Genomic DNA, 21,891 nt, shown 5'->3' on the forward strand with positions numbered 1-21,891 from the left:
TGGTTGGAGTTTCATCTTGGTTTCGCCTGTAGCATGAGTTCTGTGGCACTCACAGATAATATCTTTGCAGTTTTGGAAACCTTAGAGTGTTTTCTTTCCAAAGCTACCAATTATATGCATAGTCGAGCATCTTTTCGTGACAAAATATTGCGCTTAAAACGGGCATGTTTTTTTATCCATAAATTAAAAGAGCGCCCCCTATATCCAAGAAGTTAAGGATCAGCGTGGCGGTTGTGTTGTTACCTACCCTTACCACCTGGGGGCGGCCTGTCAGGAAGTCCAGGATCCAGTTGCAGAGGGAGGTGTTTCTTCCCAGGGTCCTTAGCTTAGTGATGAGCTTTGAGGGCACTATGGTGTTGAATGCTGAGCTGTAGTCAATGAATAGCATTCTCACATAGGTGTTCCTTTTGTCCAGGTGGGAAGGGCAGTGTTGAGTGCAATAGAGATTGCATCATCTGTGGATCTGTTGGGGCAGTATGCAAATTGGAGTGGGTTTAGGGTTTCTGGGATAATGGTGTTGATGTGAGCCATGACCAGCCTTTCAAGGCACTTCATGGCTACAGATGTGAGTGCTACGGGTCAGTAGTCATTTAGGCAGGTCACCTTAGTCTTCTTGGGCACAGGGACTATGTTGGTCTGTTTGAAACATGTTGGTATTATAGACTCATATTTGACTGTAATTGTGGCAATAACATTTAATAAAATCCATTATTATTATTCCAAATCAAAAATGGATGATAATAGCAATAGCATAGACTAAGATTAGACTGCACTATATTTATTACTTAAGTAATTCACTCTTATTTTTTATTTTTTTACCTCTTCAGTGGCCACAATCTCAGTGGTGAGATCACTGTATGTCCTCCGGTGTAGGGCAGGTTCTAGGTGGGGACAGGGACTGGAACCTTGGATATAGTGCAGTAGATTTATGAGGGTAGTCCTGTATATTAGGGGGTATCTAGGGTTCAGGTCCTCTCTAATGGCAGCCTTGATATCTCTAGTGATGGTGCTGTCTTCCTCACTTGGGGCCATGGATTGTAGAATCCTTGTTTTCAGAGGTAGGATCATGGACACAGACGGTGCAGTTTCAGTGCTCAATAGGGTTGTAACCGTTTTGAGGGGTTTGAGCACCTGGAGGACCTCCTCTGCCACTTTCACATCATCATCAGCCAAGGTGATGATGTCTTCATTTTTTTTCAGGGTCTTGTCTGTCAGTGCAGAGTATACAGCTGCCTGCTGCTCAAGATAGTGCTCCAACATATCATGTGGAGTTCCGTCTTGTTGTGACATTGTGTATGAGCTTGTGGGTCGGTAACTGTAGCATTTCTTGCTTGGTCTTAAGCACATGAGCGGCTGTTGTCCTTCGGTGGAAAAAGGAAACCACCTTCCTGATCCTCCCAAGGAGGCAGTCCAGCTTGTTCACTGAGATTCCCCTTTAGGATGCACATTGATCACATGTGCAAAGCAAGCTATCTGTGGCCCCAGTCCAGCTTATATCACTGCATTTACTTGGGTCTTGGCGTTATCTGTGGTGGTTGGGATATTGCTATTGGGCCTCTCTAGCTTCCACTCTGCTATTGCTCCTAGCAGAACCTGCGCCAGATTTGTGCCTGTGTGACTCTCATACAGAGGGCGTGTCTGTAGCGCTGGACTTAGCATCTCCCACTCCTCTGTGTTGTAGTGAGCAGTCACAGTCACGGATCTTTCCATTGCCCTGGATGGCCCATCCATCTGTGGTGAGGGCAACAGAGGATGCCTTGGATAATTTGTCGACATATTTGATATTTTGACGGGATTTCGTAGCCTGGCTCAAGCACTTTCACCATAGTTTTAAACCCTTTGTTTTCCACAACAGAGTATGGCCTCATGTCTGCAGCGTTAAACATACCAATAGATTTGGTGATGGCTTTAACCCGGTCTGATTCTGCAGCAAATGGCTACTTATATACCGCTGTGAAAAGTTGTTGTCTCTTGGCTGAGTTGGCGTCACTGACACACCAGGGTGATGACGCTTTAATGTGTGGTCATGAACAATGTATTTCCATGATCATACGGCTTTCTTGTGGCACAATGCCTACACAACGTAATGGTGTTGTCCACCACCCTTCTTTCGTCATCATATTTGACAGGGAAGCCAAAATATTCCGATACATGAGACTTAAATGAAGCGGGAGGCTTTTCCAGTTCTTCAGCTCCTCCCACTAGCCATGGCTGTCACTGCTATTTTTTTTTCTTTGCTTTTTGCAACGTGAGCATCCAGGATTGATTCATTGGGATTCAACACTCCCCGTTCACGTGACCAGTACACACATCTTTTCACTGCAACTCTGCATCGAGATGTAGGGAATTATTACTTTTAAAAGCAACAGTGGCAGTAAAACTGTATTTCACACTATGATGGTTAAACTTTGCAATTGATCCGTGGTTCCCATGTGTGTCCCGGACCGTGGGGGGTGATCCATACGAATCACGGATCAACTACGGTGCGTTACACCACTACTATAAGGGCACAAGGCGAAACCCAAATGCAGACACAGGAGGCAGATGGTTGAGCTCCGATATTTATTACAACAAAACGGGTAGGCAGAAGACAGGTCAGGGACAGGCGAGAGTTCATAAACCAGGTCAGAGTCCAAACAGTACCAGGCGATAGGCAGGCTTGAGGTCAGGACAGGCAGGGGTTCAGTGATCAGGTCAGAGTCCAAACAGTACAAGGGGATAGGCAGGCTTGAGGTCAGAACAGGCAGAGTGGTCAGACATGTGGATTAGGCAACAGGACAGGCAAGGGTCAAAACCAGGAGGGCTAGGAAAAAACTGAGACAGGGAAAAATAGGAGCTAGGAAAAACGCTGGTTGAAAGAATGACAGTGTTGCCATCAGACGGAGGGAGCCCAGTGACAATGTCCAGAGAGATATGGGACCAGGGACAATGAGGGACAGGTAGTGGCTGAAGGAGGCCAGAAGGAGCATGCCTTGGAGTCTTCTTCTGAGCACACACTGTGCACACTGCGACAAAGGCAGAGATGTCAGGAGAGGGCGGGAGAGGGCATCAGGCTTCACATTTTCGGACCCTGGGCGGTAGGAAATGGTTAAGTTGAATCTTGTAAACAATAAAGCCCACCCGGTCTGCTTGGAGTTAAGGCACTTGGCTGTACGGAGATATTCCAAATGTTTATGGTCGGTCCAAACCAAGAATGGCTTTTCTGCTCCTTCCAGCCAGTGCCTCCATTCTTCCAGCACCATCATGACCACCAGGAGTTCTCGGTTGCCTACGTCGTAGTTCCTCTCTGCAGGATTGAGACGATGGGACAGGAAGGCACAGGGATGGAGCTTTTGGTCCTGGGCAGATTGCTGGAACAGGATGGCCCCCACTCCAACATCTGAAGCATCAACCTCTACCACAAATTGATGAGACGGATCCAGATGTATGAGGATGGGTGCTGTGGTGAACCAATGCTTCAGGTCCACGAAGGCTCTGTCGACAGCTGGAGACCATGTGAACGTTACTTTGGGAGAGGTGAGTGCAGAGCGGGGGCCGCCAGGGTGCTGTAGCCCCGAATGAAACGGCTTTCACAAACAATTGGTTATCCAGGAGGCGCTGAAGGGCTTGTCTGACATGAAGAATGTGTTCTTCAGCAGACTGTGAAAAAAACTGGATGTCGTCAAGGTAGACAAACACAAAACGGTTTAACACATCGTTTACCAGAGCCTGGAAGACAGCGGGGGCGTTGGTGAGTCCAAACGACATGACCAGGTACTCATAATGTCTGCTGGCTGTGTTAACAGGGCAAGTGGCTTTATAATGTCCCGCCCTTCCACAGTACAGACAACAGTTAGAAGCCTACATGAGCATTCCCCAACCGATAACCTAGGTCTTCCCAGTTTCATGGGCTCAGGAGTATCCAACTCGCCTGTCGCTGATGATTCTCTGGGAACCTTGGGTGTTTTCGGCTCTCCTCGGAAATACAAACTTCGGGGATTTCCGTATTCCTTCGGATGGTCACCAGCATCAGCAGACGAATGAGTGTTCCCGAGACCCAACCTACTCACACACCAGCATTCTCATAGGCGCCCATCAATCCTAATCGCTATGGCGATGAGGGAATTTTGGACCTGTGGTATTTCCCGAGCTGTGAGCTCGTCCTTTATCCCCTCCAACAGTCCTTGGAGGAAGATTTCAAACAGAGTCTCCAGATTCAGGAACTCTCGGCGGTCAATGTGCAAAAATCTACTGCGTAGTCTGTCACACTACGGGAGCTCTGATGTACCTGCAGTAGTTTTCGAGCTGCCTCCCTCCCGGGCCCTGGAGAATCGAAAACCTTCCTCACTTCTGCCATGAATTCCTCCAGGCTATGGCACACAGCGGATTGCACTCCTACACAGCCATTGTCCAGGACAGCGCCCTTCCGGACATTAGCAGGATTACATTTATTAAATTGTTTTTACACTATTTTCGATCGGTCCGACAGGAACAAAGAGGGCTGGAATTCAGAAATGAGGGAGCACTAGGAAAGGAAAGCCTGGCAGGTACCAGGATCACCTGCATAACGCTCCGGAGGAGGAAAGCGGGTTCTCGAGAAGCCGGGGTAGGTTGAACAAATCCACTAGTAGTAGAAAGTTTACTGGTTGGTTGGGAGGTCTCAGAGGTGGCGGGCTGCATATGTGCTAACTCACTAATTTGCTCCATTATAGCCTTGAACTCTTGGTCATGGGGTTCGGTCAGGGAACGAAGCCCTTCCAAAAGGTCCAGCAGTAGCTCCTCATGCCTCCCAATGGTGGCTTCCTGCAGGGAGACAGCGTGACAGAGCTAGTCCAAGTCTGCTGGGTCTGTCATGGCCAGTTTGTACTATAAGGGCACAAGGCGAGACCCAAATGCAGACATAGGAGGCAGATGGTTGAGCTCTGATATTTATTATAATAAAAGGGGTAGGCAAATGGCAGGTTGGGGACAGGCGAGAGTTCATAAACCAGGTCAGAGTCCAAACAGTACCAGGCGATAGGCAGGCTTGAGGTCAGAACAGGCAGAGTGGTCAGGCAGGCTTCGGCGTCAGGACAGGCAAGGGTCAAAACCAGGAGGGCTAGGAAAAAACTGAGACAGGGAAAATAGGAGCTAGGAAATACGCTGGTTGACTTGGCAAAACAAGACGAACTGACACAGAGAGACAAGAAACACAGGGATAAATACACCGGGGACTAATGGAGAAAACAGGTGACACCTGGATGTGGGTGGAGACCATCACAAAGACAGGTGAAACAGATCAGGGTGTGACAGATACTCTACCTCAGGCGAGCAAAACATAGAGAATTAGATTTCGTGCATCAGTTTTTGTTTACAAATATGCATAGACCGCCACCCCTTGTCTTACCAGAGGCCGCTGTTCTATACTGACGAAAAAGCGTAAAACCCGCCAGCTGCATGTTATTCATGTTGTTGTTCAGCCACGACTCGGTGAAACATAAGATATTACAGTTTTTAATGTCCCGTTGGTAGGATATACATGATCGTAGTTTGTTTATTTTATTATCGACTGATTGTACGTTGGCTAATAAGACCGATGGTAAAGGTAGATATTCGTCCACGGTACCTTCGTCTCCTTCTCCTGCGAATTATTGGGATGAGGGCCTTGTCAGGCGTCTGAAGTAAATCCTTCCCATCCGGCTCGTTGAAGAAAAAGGTATTCCTCCAGTGCTCCACGGGACCTAAATCCCTGTCCTGATATCTAGATGTCACGCCCTGACCTTAGAGATCCTTATATTTCTCTATTTGGTTCGGTTAGGGTGTGACTAGGATGGGCATTCTAGTTTTTCATCTCTAGGTTGGCCTAGTATGATTCCCAGTCAGAGGCAGCTGTCTATCGTTGTCTCTGATTGGGGATTATATTTAGGCAGCCTTTCCCACCTGTTGTGTGTGGGATATTGTTTTTGTATTGTAGCCTTTTTGCACTACAAAGCTGTACGTTCGTTTTGTTACTCTTTATTGTTTTGTTGCTGGTTCACAGTAAATAACATGAGGAACGCCTTCCGCGCTGCACATTGGTCCAATACTTCCAACAACGATCGTTACACTACAAGCTATTTTTGGGCATAAGACTCGGTGGCAGAAACATTATGTACAAAATAACTTACTAATAACGTGAAAGGCCACAATAGCACAATTAGTGACAGGATCGTAAAACAGCAGCCATCTCCTTCGGCGCTATTATTATAGGCCCTTCTACTGTATTAGGAGGATTAGGAATGTTGCTGCAAGTACAGCCAACATATGTCTATAGCAGTCAGGCTGTGTTCATGTCTCTGTGGGTGTGCTGAAGTATTATGCTGTTCAAATCCGTGGTCTGTTATTGTGCCAATTCTTTTTTGTGTGTCTCAATCCCCAAATTATTAACATTACACAATGAAAAAAAATCTGAATGGCAGTAATTCTAGACCTTTCATGTGTTGTCCTCCTCCTCTTGTCCATCTGTCTGTGTCCAGTTGAAGGTCAAAACCTGGGGACTGATAATGTGTCAGTGATCGAGGGGGAGATGGCGACCATCAGCTGCAGGGTGAAGAACAATGATGACTCAGTCATCCAGCTCCTTAACCCCAACAGACAGACCATCTACTTCAGAGACGTCAGACGTAAGTGCTTCTCATAGAGATCCTATTAAATTATTAGAGGGGTTATGTCATAAACCCTCAAAGTTCCATAATGGGGCAAAAATGGCAGCCATCTTGGTCAGTGATAAATCCAAAAAACGGTCTATTTGGAATTAGTGGAAGTAGAGGCTTACAGTAGGTGATGCATTTCCTGCTTTTACTTATTGCGGAAAATGCAAGTAAGGCATGTGATGTATCAGAAATTGTGTAATGGAATTATTATTGTCATATAATTATAAATACAGTTTATTCAGGTTTTATATCAATTTTCTGCATAAATAGCCTCTAAAATATATGTAAACAGATCATAAATGTCTCAGATTTGGTTTACTTGAAAAGCTGTGAGTGCTATTATGTTATACAATTCTAGTACTTGTTGCATTTACAGCTTGTCTAAATCCTATTATCAACTGATTGGTGCCAGTGTATGGCTGTGGATTGACTGCATTGTTTGAATGGAATGTTGGCATATTGGCAGTTAAAGGAGAAGGTTTCCTTTTCACAAACAAATCTGAAATTGTATGTAATGGCATGTTATAGAAGGTTCCAGACAACTATTTTGTGATTTCACATGTTTTTGATTTGATGAGGATGAGGAAAATCACTTCCTCATCCTCATTGTGCAGTATAAGGGTCTTGAGAAAACATCAAAAAATTCTTCAAAAACACCCAACTACATCCTTTTAGATACAGCAAAGCTCTCAGTATAGTGATGCCGGTCTTTAGATGTTGTACACGTGAAATTGTGTAGTTTTGAACTTTATCCTCAATATTATATTCCCTTTTGCTCGACTCAAGCCATTTCCCCTATTGAGCTGTTGTTCCATTTTCCATGTAGCCTGCTGCTGCATGTAACTGCCAAAATAAAGGAAACACCATCATAAAGTGTTTAAATAGGGCATTGGGCCACCATTAGCCACCAGAACAGCTTCATTGTGCCTTGGCCTATATTCTACAAGTGTCTGGATCGTACTGTATGGAAGCACCCCATGCTTTTACTTCATATCTGTCATATCTGTGTTTCCTATATTTTGGCATTTTTTTATATACCTTTATTTAACTAGGCAAGTCAGTTAAGAACAAATTCTTATTTTCAATGACACTAGTCCAACACTTTAATCACTAGGCTACCGTGCCGCCCCAGTTGGCAGTTACACATAGAATGCATGGAGAGGTATCAGTCGAGTCGCAAAAAAATGGAATATAACATTGCGGATAAAGTTTGACGACCTTTGTTCATGTTTTTTCATACTATACAATGAGGATAAGGAAGGGATTTGCTGTTTGGGATAAGTTTCTCAAAAACACGAAATCACAAAAAAAAGGTGTCTGGATCCTCCTATAACATGATATTTACATCAAAAATAAAGATGTGGTAGTAAAAAAGGGAACTAATCCTTAAATCTGAAAATGCTATGGAATCATTTTTCTAAAACGACCTGGCTAGCTATCTAACACATCCTTTCTAGTATTCTATGGTGTTGCTTCACTGGACACTCCCCCATCATACTGGATACTCTCAACAGGAAGAACATCGCTGGATACTCTACCGTTATACTGACCATTTCTTTAGACACATTTCCAAAAGATGACACAGGTTATCTCCCTCTTGAACCATATCTCAGGGTCTCATCTCAAGTACCATATTTCAGGGCCTCTTGCACTAAAATAAATCACTCTTTAAGGTTTTGGCAGTTTATGGCAACTCATCAGTTATGATGCTATTGGTGATGGCTTCATATTTCAAGGACTAGATTACAATACTGATATAAATAGGATGCTTCTGTCCTTGATTTAATGTTTAATTGGCCATTGAGTTGATTTATTAATTATTTTGTTCATGCAGATAATCTCTTAGATTAGGAATCTAAAGAGAATCTAAGATTAGGACAATGTTTATGCATGAGCATATGGCTTCCTCTAGGTTCAACCTCAGTTTGCATGAGTTTCACTTGTTTGTGTCTTGGAATGGAGCCAACCTTCAAGGTGATATGAGAAACCCTTCTTCTTGTTTTCATGTTTCATCTCCATCCAAAATGATTTCACAAGTCTGAGTGGTATCCAGATTGCTGTTCTAATTTTCCACTGTATGGCAGAACATTACAGAAGGCTGAGTGTACATCTCTGTCACGTTTGTATTGCTAATGTAATGTATGTGTTTTACCGCGTTAAAGGAGAGATTCAAATAAAGATAACACAATGACACCCGTGACAGTCTTGAATGCAACACAAATAGAATGGTGTGTGATCTATAAAATCTGTGTTTGAAAGAGCTCTGGCCTCACATCTTTTCTCTATTTAGTCTCATATTCCACACAGCCTCTTTAACAGTTTGTCATTTTACCACTTATCCCATTTTAAAACCAACTCACACTGGCAGCAAGGAAAATGGCTGAAGTGCAATAGTCAAGTGTAATTACAGAAACAGTTGGGTATCAGTAAATTGGCTGGAGTTAGTATCAGATATGAGTCAGAGCTCTGATCACATCTAACTGCTGCTCCCTGTTGAACATTACACCCGCAGTGGAGCCTGGTAAATCCCAGGGCAGCAGGTCTATTCTGGGCTGGGCTCCCAGAAGGCTGTGTTCTGTGTTGACCCCCCTCTGACTAGTGACATTGTTACCTGTTACCAGGCCTCTCTCTACAGAGTCAGCCCTTTGTGTTTGAGGAGGAAAACAACCATGACACACAGTCACACAGGGAAAACAACAGACACAAACAGAAACAGACAGTTACACAAAACACTCTACCAGGACAATAATACCCAACATTTACCGTAGGGCTACACATCCCCCATCAAATCTACAAATGCACTAGCTTTCTCCGTCTGCTTCTTAAATACCATAGAGTTGCTCAACAGAGCTATCAAGTCCACTCACTGTCAACCACCTTGGAAGTTACTGTTCCAGCAATACTAACACAGTAACACTGTCCCCGAACCTGACGCTAGAGACCCAATGTCAAGGCTTTTGGTGATGCTTTATATTTTGGGCCCAGTGCTCCAATAATTAGGGATCAAGGAAACAAACCAACTTTATGGATGTCATCATCATTCAACCTTTATAGCTCACATACAGTACATCAAATCAAATCCAATCAAATTGTATTTGTCACATGTGCCGAATACAACAGGTGTAGATATTATTTACAAGCCCTTAACCAACAATGCTTTAAGAAGTTAAGAAAAAAATCATGTTAAATAAAAAATAGTTAAGTAAAAAAAAATAGAATATAAAAGTAACAAATAATTTAACAGTAGAATGACAATAGCAAGGCTATATACAGGGGGTACCGGTACAAAGTCAATGTGCGGGGGCACCGGTTAGTCTAGGTAATTGAGGTAATATGTACATGTAGGTAGAGTTAAAGTACATTACACCTGATGTAGAGGGCAATGATCCAACTTTACTTATTGATTGTATTTTTTGTTGTTTTACAGTGCAACCCTGATGTTGGCCACAGCCTCTTTATAATCTCAACACACTTGAGTAATCACCTGTCAATGAACAAACTGCTTCATGCCAGCTAATTCCTCCCTAGCAAGGCCTTTGACTCTCAAATCTATGCCAAGGCTCATCGCTATCCTTTGAGGAGAGACTTCCAAAGACTCCTCAAATTATGAGACAGGATTGGGAATGAGGTCTCATATAGGAAGATGCTCAAAGGCCTCTGTAATGATCAAGATGCTGCTTGACATGGAGCTCTGACAGAAACGAACACTCCCCATGTTTTAAAGATAGGCTGAATAGATTGAGTTCTTTAGCTCTGCGCTAATAGAAGACCTGATAAGGAATGGGTAGGTCAAACATCATTACACCCTCCAAAGAACCATCTGGGGGTATTTATGTAAAACAGTGTTCAAGTGGGGGGTTAACTGACGCGGAAAAAGATGTCGCTAAATGTAAGATGTAGGATGTTAAGCTAGGTTGCCACACTCAAAGCTAACTCAAGCAACACCACACTTGTATGGCACGCCAGTCCAAACTACAGATTTTTGTTCAAAACAGCTACTTTTTTATTTAGTATGGACCTCAAGTTCTTGTGATTGAATACATAATGTATGTTACAGTACTTTTCCAGAATATGTGAGGTCTTCATGGGCACTTCTCCTATTTTCCTGCCCAGGGAGTGCTCTGTAGACTGGAGAGATTAAACTGTTTATAAATCAACTTTTATGAATCATTCTGAAACTCACTTTTCTTTTTAGAGACCTGGGTTGTAAATGCTGAGGCTTTTTACCATTTAGGAGGCTTTTTTCAGCATAACTACTAGCTATATGAATACAGACAAAATACTTTTACTGCACTATTTCAGTATGTCTCTCTGTTCTCTCTGTTTGTTCCCTCTCGCTCTCTTTCTGTTTCTCTCTCTCTCTGTTTCTCTCTCTCTGTTTCTTTCTCTCTCTGTTTCTCTCTCTCTGTTTCTCTCTCTTTGTTTCTCTCTGTTCGCTCTCTTTCTCTCTCTCTCTCTGTTTCTCTCTCTGTTTCTCTCTCTCTCTGTTTCTCTCTAACTGTTGCTCTCTCTCTGTTTCTCTCTCTCTGTTTCTCTCTCTCTCTGTTTCTCTCTCTCTGTTTCTCTCTCTCTCTGTTTCTCTCTCTCTCTGTTTCTCTCTAACTGTTGCTCTCTCTCTCTGTTTCTCTCTCTCTGTTTCTCTCTCTCTCTGTTTCTTTCTCTCTCTGTTTCTCTCTAACTGTTGCTCTCTCTCTGTTTCTCTCTCTTTGTTTCTCTCTCTGTTCGCTCTCTTTCTTTCTCTCTTCCTGTTTCTCTCTCTGTTTCTCTCTCTTTGTTTCTCTCTGTTCGCTCTCTTTCTCTCTCTCTCTCTGTTTCTCTCTCTGTTTCTCTCTAACTGTTGCTCTCTCTCTGTTTCTCTCTCTCTGTTTCTCTCTCTGTTTCTCTCTAACTGTTGCTCTCTCTCTGTTTCTCTCTCTTTGTTTCTCTCTCAGTTCGCTCTCTTTCTTTCTCTCTCTCTGTTTCTCTCTGTTTCTCTCTTTCTGTTTCTCTCTCTTTCTCTCTTCCTGTTTCTCTCTCTGTTTCTCTCTCTTTCTGTTTCTCTCTTTCTGTTGCACTCTCTCTGTCTCTCTTTTGTTTCTCTCTTTCTGTTTCTCTCTCGTTCTGTTTCTCTCTCTCACAGACACACACACACATACCACAAACACACACATGTGTGTGTATCTCCCAGTCCTAACTGTCTGTCTGGTATCTGTTTCTCCTCAGCCCTGAAGGACAGCCGCTTCCAGCTGGTGAATTTCTCCGACAATGAACTGCGGGTGTCTCTGTCCAACGTGTCTCTCTCAGATGAGGGACGCTATGTATGCCAGCTCTACACAGACCCTCCTCAGGAGGCCTACGCAGACATCACTGTGCTGGGTAGGTTTACACACACATGCCTAAACTCACATGCATGAGTGTACGCCTGCATGTATACGACACTATGTATGTACACAACATGTTATGTATGCACATTACATGGTGCCAAATTCATAACTTAGACATCGCTTTCTACCACACTCTCATACATCCTATATAAACTGTGAATATACAATTATTTGAATTTATGTATTTTCTTAATTAATCTTGTTATATTGAGTCCCACTGTCCCACTGTCAGCCAATTAGGCACTTACAGTGCTCAATAGCATGGTAATGAATAGGAACAGATGCTGCTATGGATAACAGAATATATCTATCTCAGACTGGCTTTGATGACTGACTGTTGAGTGTGTGAATCCTACTGAATGTTAACTTGGATGCTCTAAGTAGTTCCCTATTGAGAGTCATTTGTGACAAACAGTGGAGCTACGGCGTGAAATTACACTAATACTACAGCTGTATTATACTTGCCGACATCCTAGGGGATTGAAAAGGAATTAAGTACACTTCAAAGTAATTACTCTGCTTTTAGAAATGAAATCTAATAGCAAAAAGTGAGAACTACAGGTGATTTTTAGCTCTTGACGTGACACATCTTTCTGAGTTTTCTACAAGTGTCTCAGGCTGGTTTCCCTATGTGAGAGACAGCGGAATAAGTCATCAAGGTTGACCATGCTTAGCTTGTGTTCATTGGTCATGCTACGATATATGATTTGATTATGTAAGGGGAAATTGTAGCCTATAGCATATAGCATAGTGGAACGGGACATTATAGCCTATAGCATAGTGGAACAGGACATTATAGACTATAGCATAGTGGAACAGGACATCATAGCCTATATCATAGTGGAACAGGCCATTATAGCCTATAGCATAGTGGAACAGGACATTATAGCCTATAGCATAGTGGAACAGGACATTATAGCCTATAGCATAGTGGAACAGGAAATTATAGACTATAGCATAGTGGAACAGGCCATTATAGCCTATAGCATAGTGGAACAGGACATTATAGCCTATAGCATAGTGGAACAGGAAATTATAGACTATAGCATAGTGGAACAGGCCATTATAGCCTATAGCATAGTGGAACAGGACATTATAGCCTATAGCATAGTGGAACAGGAAATTATAGACTATAGCATAGTGGAACAGGCCATTATAGCCTATAACATAGTGGAACAGGTCATTATAGCCTATAGCATAGTGGAACAGGACATTATTGTCTATAGCATAGTGGAACAGGACATTATTGTCTATAGCATAGTGGAACAGGACATTATAGCCTATAGCATAGGGTCATTATAGCCTATAGCATAGGGTCATTATAGCCTACAGCATAGGGTCATTATAGCCTATAGCATAGTGAAACAGGGCATTATAGCCTATAGCATAGTGAAACAGGCCATAATAGCCTATAGCATACCGAAACAGGACATTGTAGCCTATAGCATAGTGGAACAGGACATTATAGCCTATAGCATAGTGGAACAGGACATTATAGCCTATAGCATAGTGAAACAGGACATTATAGCCTATAAAATAGTGGAACAGGACATTGTAGCCTGTAGCATAGTGGAACAGGATATTATAGACTATAGCATAGTGGAACAGGATATTATAGCCTATAGCATAGTGGAACAGGACATTATAGCCTATAGCATAGTGGAACAGGACATTATAGCCTATAGCATAGTGGAACAGGACATTATAGCCTATAGCATAGTGGAACAGGACATTATAGCCTATAGCATAGTGGAACAGGACATTATAGCCTATAGCATAGTGGAACAGGAAATTATAGACTATAGCATAGTGGAACAGGACATTATAGCCTATAGCATAGTGGAACAGGACATTATAGCCTATAGCATAGTGGAACAGGACATTATAGCCTATAACATAGTGGAACAGGACATTATAGTCTTTAGCATAGTGGAACAGGACATTATTGTCTATAGCATAGTGGAACAGGACATTATTGTCTGTAGCATAGTGCAACAGGACATTATAGCCTATAGCATAGTGGAACAGGACATTATAGCCTACAGCATAGTGGAACAGGACATTATTGTCTATAGCATAGTGGAACAGGACATTATAGCCTATAGCATAGTGGAACAGGACATTATTGTCTATAGCATAGTGGAACAGGACATTGTAGCCTATAGCATAGTGGAACAGGACATTATAGCCTACAGCATAGTGGAACAGGACATTATTGTCTATAGCATAGTGGAACAGGACATTATAGCCTATAACATAGTGGAACAGGACTTTATAGCCTATAGCATAGTGGAACAGGACATTATTGTCTATAGCATAGTGGAACAGGACATTATAGCCTATAGCATAGTGGAACAGGACATTATTGTCTATAGCATAGTGGAACAGGACATTATAGCCTATAGCATAGGGTCATTATAGCCTATAGCATAGGGTCATTATAGCCTATAGCATAGGGTCATTATAGCCTATAGCATAGTGAAACAGGACATTATAGCCTATAGCATAGTGAAACAGGCCATAATAGCCTATAGCATACCGAAACAGGACATTGTAGCCTATAGCATAGTGGAACAGGACATTATAGCCTATAGCATAGTGGAACAGGACATTATAGCCTATAGCATAGTGGAACAGGACATTATAGCCTATAAAATAGTGGAACAGGACATTGTAGCCTATAGCATAGTGGAACAGGATATTATAGCCTATAGCATAGTGGAACAGGATATTATAGCCTATAGCATAGTGGAACAGGACATTATAGCCTATAAAATAGTGGAACAGGACATTATAGCCTATAAAATAGTGGAACAGGACATTATAGCCTCTAGCATAGTGGAACAGGACATTATAGCCTATAGCATAATGTAACAGAACATTATAGCCTATAGCATAGTGGAACAGGACATTATAGCCTGTAGCATAGTGGAACAGGACATTATAGCCTATAGCATAGTGGAACAGGACATTATAGCCTATAGCATATTGGAACAGGACATTATAGCCTATAGCATAGTGGAACAGGACATTATAGCCTATAAAATAGTGGAACAGGACATTATAGCACATAGCATAGTGGAACAGGACATTATAGCCTATAGCAGAGTGAAACAGTACATTATTTTACTTTAATTTTGAATTTAATTTAAATGTATTTTATTTAACCTTTATTTAAGTAGGCAAGTCAGTTAAGAACAAATTCTTATTTACAATGAAAGTTTTGTGTGCATTTCTTTGTGCACACACAAACATGCGTGTGTGCGTCTGTGTATACTGTATGTGGGTCCGTCTGTACATATATATCTGAGGCTCTTGCTGTTTGTCTGTCAGTCCCACCAGGCAGTCCAATCATGGATTCCCGAGAGGATGTGGTCAGTGAGGGGAACGAGACAGAGCTCACCTGTACAGCCATGGGCAGCAAGCCTGCCGCCTCCATCAGATGGATGAAAGGAGAGCAGGAGCTGACAGGTCAGAGGAATATCTTTCCCTCAGATATCTTTCAGATATAACCCCAGCCAGGCAGCTTTAACTCTCCACAGCATCCTACTGGAAACTGCAAATGCTCCTTTTACATTCAGGACTTGGTTTCACACTCGTCACAATATGCTATATCTACTGATCTGTTCAAGGACTAAAGAGTGAGTATGGATATGAGTATTTCAGTTGTTCAACTGAACGAGGTATAGTGTTGACTTTGAGTATGACCTATTCATAAAGCACTGCGTTGGCGAACTGTCTCCTCAGCAATAGCCACATTACAACAGTTACCAAAGAAGCAGAGCATTTTAGTGCTGGGCTGAACTTGTAGTGGGCCTTTTCCAGTGACCAGATAAGTGGCTTCAAATGAACTCCCAACTGTTCACCATCCACTCACTACAGCCTCCCCCATCGCCCAGCCAGCAGCCTAGCTGTAACAACACTCTCTCTGAGGAATCCGCCCGGCAACAGCCTGTAAATCTGGTCACAGCCCCGCCTACTGAGAGCATGCGTTAGCTGCTGCTGAAGGACCGCAACTCACACACCAGCAGCACGTTTGTTTCTGTTGATCACATGTTGTCTTTTGGTTGATCAGACTTCTGATTCAACGGTTTGAAAGCCTTGAACCTCACTTATTCCCTTTAATTGCTAAGTCCTTTTATGAAAGTACTTTATTTGAATGCCTCAAGCTCACTGTGGGCTCCTGGAGAGAGGTGCAGTAGTGTATGGTACTATGGTGGGGTGTCTTATTGCCTCACATATGATCAAGAAGACCCATCTATTATTCAGCCTATCCATACACTACAGCAAGAGGGAGAATTCATTTCACAGCCTAGTCCTGTTTACATAAGGACTGAATATCTCTGTCGTCAAATGATATACATGTATGTATTAGAATAGAGAGGACATATTTGGCTTGTTGAGAGGATGAAATATTTAGAAGGAGCAAATATCAGCTAAATGCCATCTGCGCCTCCAGTGTTAGAGAAGTGGAAGTCAATTTGTGTTTATGAGATGTCAGACCCTCTGGGGAAGGCAGGGCTGGTGTGGTGTGGGTACGTTAGACAGGCAGGCAAGCAGACAGGCTCGTTAGATTAGTGAAATGCCACCATGTTGAACAGGGGCTAATCCAGACTGGCAGAGGAGGACGTGGACGGACCAGGAAGTCACGTCCTTTAGCACCTCTGGAAACACAGCTCACTTCTCATAAGCAATTCATTAGCTCCCCACTGGGCACACACTGGTTGAATCAACGCTGTTTCCATGTCATTTCAATGAAATTATGTTAAACCAACGTGGAATAGATGTTGAATTGACGTCTGTGCCCACATTGAGATCCAAGTCACAAATTGGTGATATACTTAGAGAATTGTCAACAATTAAAAACAGGGGCCTAATCCATGTTTGTTCTGCTACGATTATTACTGTATATCTGCAGAGCAAAACCACTAGAAAAAAACTTTCTCTAAGGTTGTTTTTCAATGCCTATCTCTCAGGATGTTTCCCTATGTAAGTGTCATTGGGTTAAAAGCTATAGCAATGTGCATGTTAGTGTATGTGGTCAGTGTGTATTGGAGCAGCAGTGTGATGCCTTCTCTGAGCCCTAAGCGTGCCCCCCTGTGACTGGCTGGTCGGCTGGCGGAGATGGAAGTGTGCTGCAGGTCACAGAAGGCCCTGTAATTATTTCCTCACTTCATTAAGTGCAAGTAAACCATCACACTCAGCACTGCGGCTAATGCGCTGGCCCTGTGGCATTGTAATACTCTCTAAATGAATGCCCCTCTGACAGCCAGACACATGTAGGAGCCTGGAGGGCAGCTGATTACTGTAGGGGTTAGCCTGGACACAACAGAACAGAACCCCACTCAGCATCCAGGATGCTGCACAGACACACACTCGTTAACAAACCACAACCACATCGTCCCTACCTCACGTTGGACTCAATGAGAATCTGTGGGTTCTAAAACCACATCAAGTAGGCTTAAGTAAATGTAATGATTTTAAGGTGTAAAGGGTGGTCAAAGTTACCTTGTTTTTAGCTTGACTGCAAAAATTGTGCAGTGTGAAATAGGATACATCCGTTGCAGTAGATGTTAGTTGTGTCCATGTGAATAACCAGGTGATGCTAGTCACATTGTTTTAAGCTGACTCAGTAACCCCATGCTCTGTATGATAGTCTGTTGTGAGTTGAGACATCTCTATAGACTTTGGTTCCTAGGCGAGATGACGGTGGATGAGACCTATGACAGGATGTTCACGGTCACCAGTCGGCTGAGACTCACTGTGTCCAAGGAGGACGACGGAGAGCCAGTCAGCTGCATCATCGACCACCCAGCCGTGAAGGACCTCCGGGCACAGAGATACCTGGAAGTGCTATGTGAGTGACCCGGAAGTGAAACAGGCATGACCTGGAAATAGAATGATATTGACTCTCGTAGTCCCTATGAGGTCTATCACAGAGATAAGGGATACAGTGCCTCAGAAAGTATACAAACTCTTTGACTTATTCCACATGTTGTTGTGTTACAGCCTGAATTCCAAATAGAATTCCACACATCTATACAAAATCCCCATAATGATAAAGTGACACACTTTTAATTTATAAATTTTTTGCAAATACATTGAAAATGAAATACAGAAATATCAACTTTACATACATATTCACACCCCTTTGCTATGGCACTTCAAATTGAGCTCAGGTGCATCCAATTTCCTTTGATCATCTTGAGATGGAGTCCACCTTTGGCCAATTAAATTGTTTGGACATGATTTAGAAAGAAACACAACTGTCTATATAAGGTTGCACAGTTGACAGTGAATGTCAAAGCAGAAACTATACCATGATGTCCAAGGAACTGTCTGTAGATCTCCGAGATAGAATTGTGATGAGGCATATATAAAACAATTTCTAGAGCACAGTGGTCTCCATCATTGGGAAATGGAAAAAATATGGAACTACCCAGACTCTGCCTAGAGCTGGCCGTCTGACCAAACTGAGCAACCGGGAAAATTAGGATCTTGGTGACCAAGAACTTTTACAGAACTACAAAGTTCCTTGGCTGAAATGGTAGAACCTGCCAGTCTCTATAGCACTTCACCAATCTGGGCTTTATGGGAGAGTGGCTAGACGGAAGCCACTTCTGAGAAAAAGGCACATGATAGACTGCTATGAGTTTGCAAAAGGGCACGTGAAAGACTGAGATCATAAGGCCAAAGATTCTGTGATCTGAATGCAAAGTGGTATGTCTGGAGAAAACCAGGCATAGCTCATCGCCTGTCTAACACCATTCCTACCGTGAAGCATGGTGGTGGCAGTATCTTGCTATGGGAATGCTTTTCAGCGGCAGGGACTGGGAGGCTGGTAAGTGTAAAGGGAACAATGAATGGTGCTTTAGAGTGCAAACGACTTTAGACTGGGGCGAAAATGTACGTTCCAACAGGACAATGTTCCCAAGTATACAGCCAAAGCAATGTTGGAAGGGCTTCAGAACAAGAATGTGAAAGTCCTTGAGTTCAGCTAAATCCCAAACTTGAATCCCATTGTAAATCTATGGAAAGACTTAATGATTTCTGTTCACAGCCGCTCGCTTTCTAACTTAACAAGGCTCGAGAAAATCTGTGCAAAGCTGATATAGACGTACCCAAGACGACTCAAATCTGTAATCGCCAGCAAAGGTTCTTCTACGAAGTATTGATTCAGGGGTGTAAATAATTACAGTTGAAGTCGGAAGTTTACATACACCTTAGCCAAATACATTTAAACTCCAGTTTTTCACAATTCCTGACATTTAATTATCGTAAAAATTTCCTGTCTTAGGTCAGTTAGGATCACCACTTTATTTTAAGAATGTGAAATTTCAGCTTTTATTTCTTTCATCATGTTCCCAGTGGCTCAAAGTTTACATACACTCAATTAGTATTTGTTAGCATTGCCTTTAAATTGTTTAACTTGGGTCAAACGTTTCGGGTAGCCTTCCACAAGCTTCCCAAAATAAGTTGGGTGAATTTTGGCCCATTCCTCCTGACAGAACTGGTGTAACTGAGTCAGGTTTGTAGGCCTCCTTGCTCGGACATGCTTTTTAAGTTCTGCCCACAAATTTTCTATGGGATTGAGGTCAGGGCTTTGTGATGGCCACTCCAATACCTTGACTTTGTTGTCCTTAAACCATTTTGCCACAACTTTGGAAGTATGCTTGGGGTCATTGTCCATTTGGAAGACCCATTTGCGACCCAGCTTTAACTTCCTGACTAATGTCTTGAGATGATGCTTCAATAGATCCACATAATTTCCCTCCCTCATGATGCCATCTATGTTGTGAAGTGCACCAGTCCCTCCTGCAGCAAAGAACCCGCACAACATGATGCTGCCACCCCTGTGCTTCAAGGTTGGGATGGTGTTCTTCGGCTTGCAAGCATCCCCCTTTTTCCTCCAAACATAATGATGGTCATTATGGCCAAATAGTTTTATTTTTGTTTCATCAGACCAGAGGATTTTTCTCCAAAAAGTACAATCTTTGTCCACATGTGCAGTTGCAAACTGTAGTCTGGCGTTTTTATGGTGGTTTTGGAGCAGTGGCTTCTTCCTTGCTGAGCGGCCTTTCAGGTTATGTCGATATAGGACTTGTTTTACTGTGAATATAGATACTATAGATAGTTTCCTTCAGCATCTTCACAAGGTCCTTTGCTGTTGTTCTGGGATTGATTAGCACTTTTTGCACCAAAGTACATTCATCTCTAGGAGACAGAACGCTTCTCCTTCCTGAGCGGTATGACGGCTGCGTGGTCCCATGGTGTTTATAGTTGCGTACTATTGTTTGTACAGATGAACATGGTCCCTTCAGGCGTGTGTAAATTGCTCCCAAGGATGAACCAGACTTGTGGAGGTCTACAATTTTTTTCTGAGGTCTTGGCTTATTTCTTTTGATTTTCCCATGATGTTAAGCAAGGAGGCACTGAGTTTGAAGGTAGGCCTTGAAATACATCCACAGGTACACCTCCAGTTGACTCAAATTGTTTAAAGGCACAGTCAACTTAGTGTATTTGTAATGCTCCGGGTGTCGTGGGTGTGGAGTCAAATGCAGGAGACAGAGAGTGAAATGCTGTGCGTCTTTAATAGCACCAACGCACCACAGGGTGCTCACAATAGTTACGTTCCCAAACACAGGGAATCAAAATGTACAATGGAAAAAATCACGACCAGGCACTAACACGTACCTCTACTACAGAGCCGAAAGTTACACTGAAATAAGGGAACCACCCTCGGTCGGACTCATGACAGTACCCCCCCTGACGCGCGGCTCCCGCAGCGCGCCGACACCGGCCTCGAGGTCGCCCCGGAGGACGAGGTGCAGGGCGATCCGGATGGAGGCGATGGAAATCCCTCAATATGGATGGATCCAAGATGTCCCCCACCGGTACCCAGCACCTCTCCTCCGGACCGTACCCCTCCCAGTCCACGAGGTACTGCAGGCCCCTCACCCGGCGTCTTGAGTCCAGAATGGTCCGGATCGTGTACGCCGGGGACCCCTCGATGTCCAGAGGGGGGGGGGGGACCTCCGGCACCTCACTGTCCTGCAGGGGACCAGCTACCACCGGCCTGAGGAGAGACACATGAAACGAGGGGTTAATACGATAATAGGAAGGGAGTTGTAATCGATAACACAGCTCGTTTATTCTCCTCAGGACTTTAAAGGGCCCTACACACTGCGGACCCAGCTTCCGGCAGGGCAAGCGGAGAGGTAGGTTTCGGGTCGAGAGCCAGACCCTGTCCCCCGGTACAAACACGGGGGCCTCACTGCGGTGGCGGTCAGCACTCCTCTTCTGCCGTCCACCCGCTTGTTGTAGAGATTCCTCGACGGCCCTCCAGGTCTCCTTGGAGCACTGTACCCATTCCTCCACCGCAGGAGCCTCGGTCTGGCTCGGATGCCATGGTGCCAGGACCGGCTGGTACCCCAACACACACTGAAAAGGGGACACGTTAGTAGAGGAGTGGCGTAGTGAGTTCTGAGCCATTTCAGCCCAGGGAATGTATCGTGCCCACTCCCTGGCCGATCCTGGCAATACGACCGCAGAAACCTACCCACCTCCTGGTTCACTCTCTCCACCTGCCCATTACTCTCGGGGTGATAACCGGAGGTCAGGCTGACAGAGACCCCCAAGCGTTCCATGAACGCTCTCCATACCCGAGACGTGAATTGGGGGCCCCGATCAGAAACGATGTCCTCCGGCACCCCGTAGTGCCGAAAGACATGGGCGAATAACGCCTCCGCAGTCTGTAGGGCTGTAGGGATACCGGGCAACGGGAGGAGACGGCAGGACTTAGAGAACCGATCCACAATCACTAGAACCGTGGTGTTCCCCTGAGACGGCGGAAGGTCGGTCAGGAAATCTATGGACAG

At 43.8% G+C, this 21,891-nt stretch overlaps 1 pseudogene; it reads left to right on the forward strand.

Moving 5' to 3' along the window:
* The window catches only part of LOC112267127, a 182,212-nt pseudogene that overhangs the window by 127,643 nt on the left and 32,678 nt on the right, over positions 1-21,891 (forward strand).

This window comes from Oncorhynchus tshawytscha, linkage group LG14, assembly GCF_018296145.1.
Source record: "Oncorhynchus tshawytscha isolate Ot180627B linkage group LG14, Otsh_v2.0, whole genome shotgun sequence".
NCBI lineage: Eukaryota > Metazoa > Chordata > Actinopteri > Salmoniformes > Salmonidae > Oncorhynchus > Oncorhynchus tshawytscha.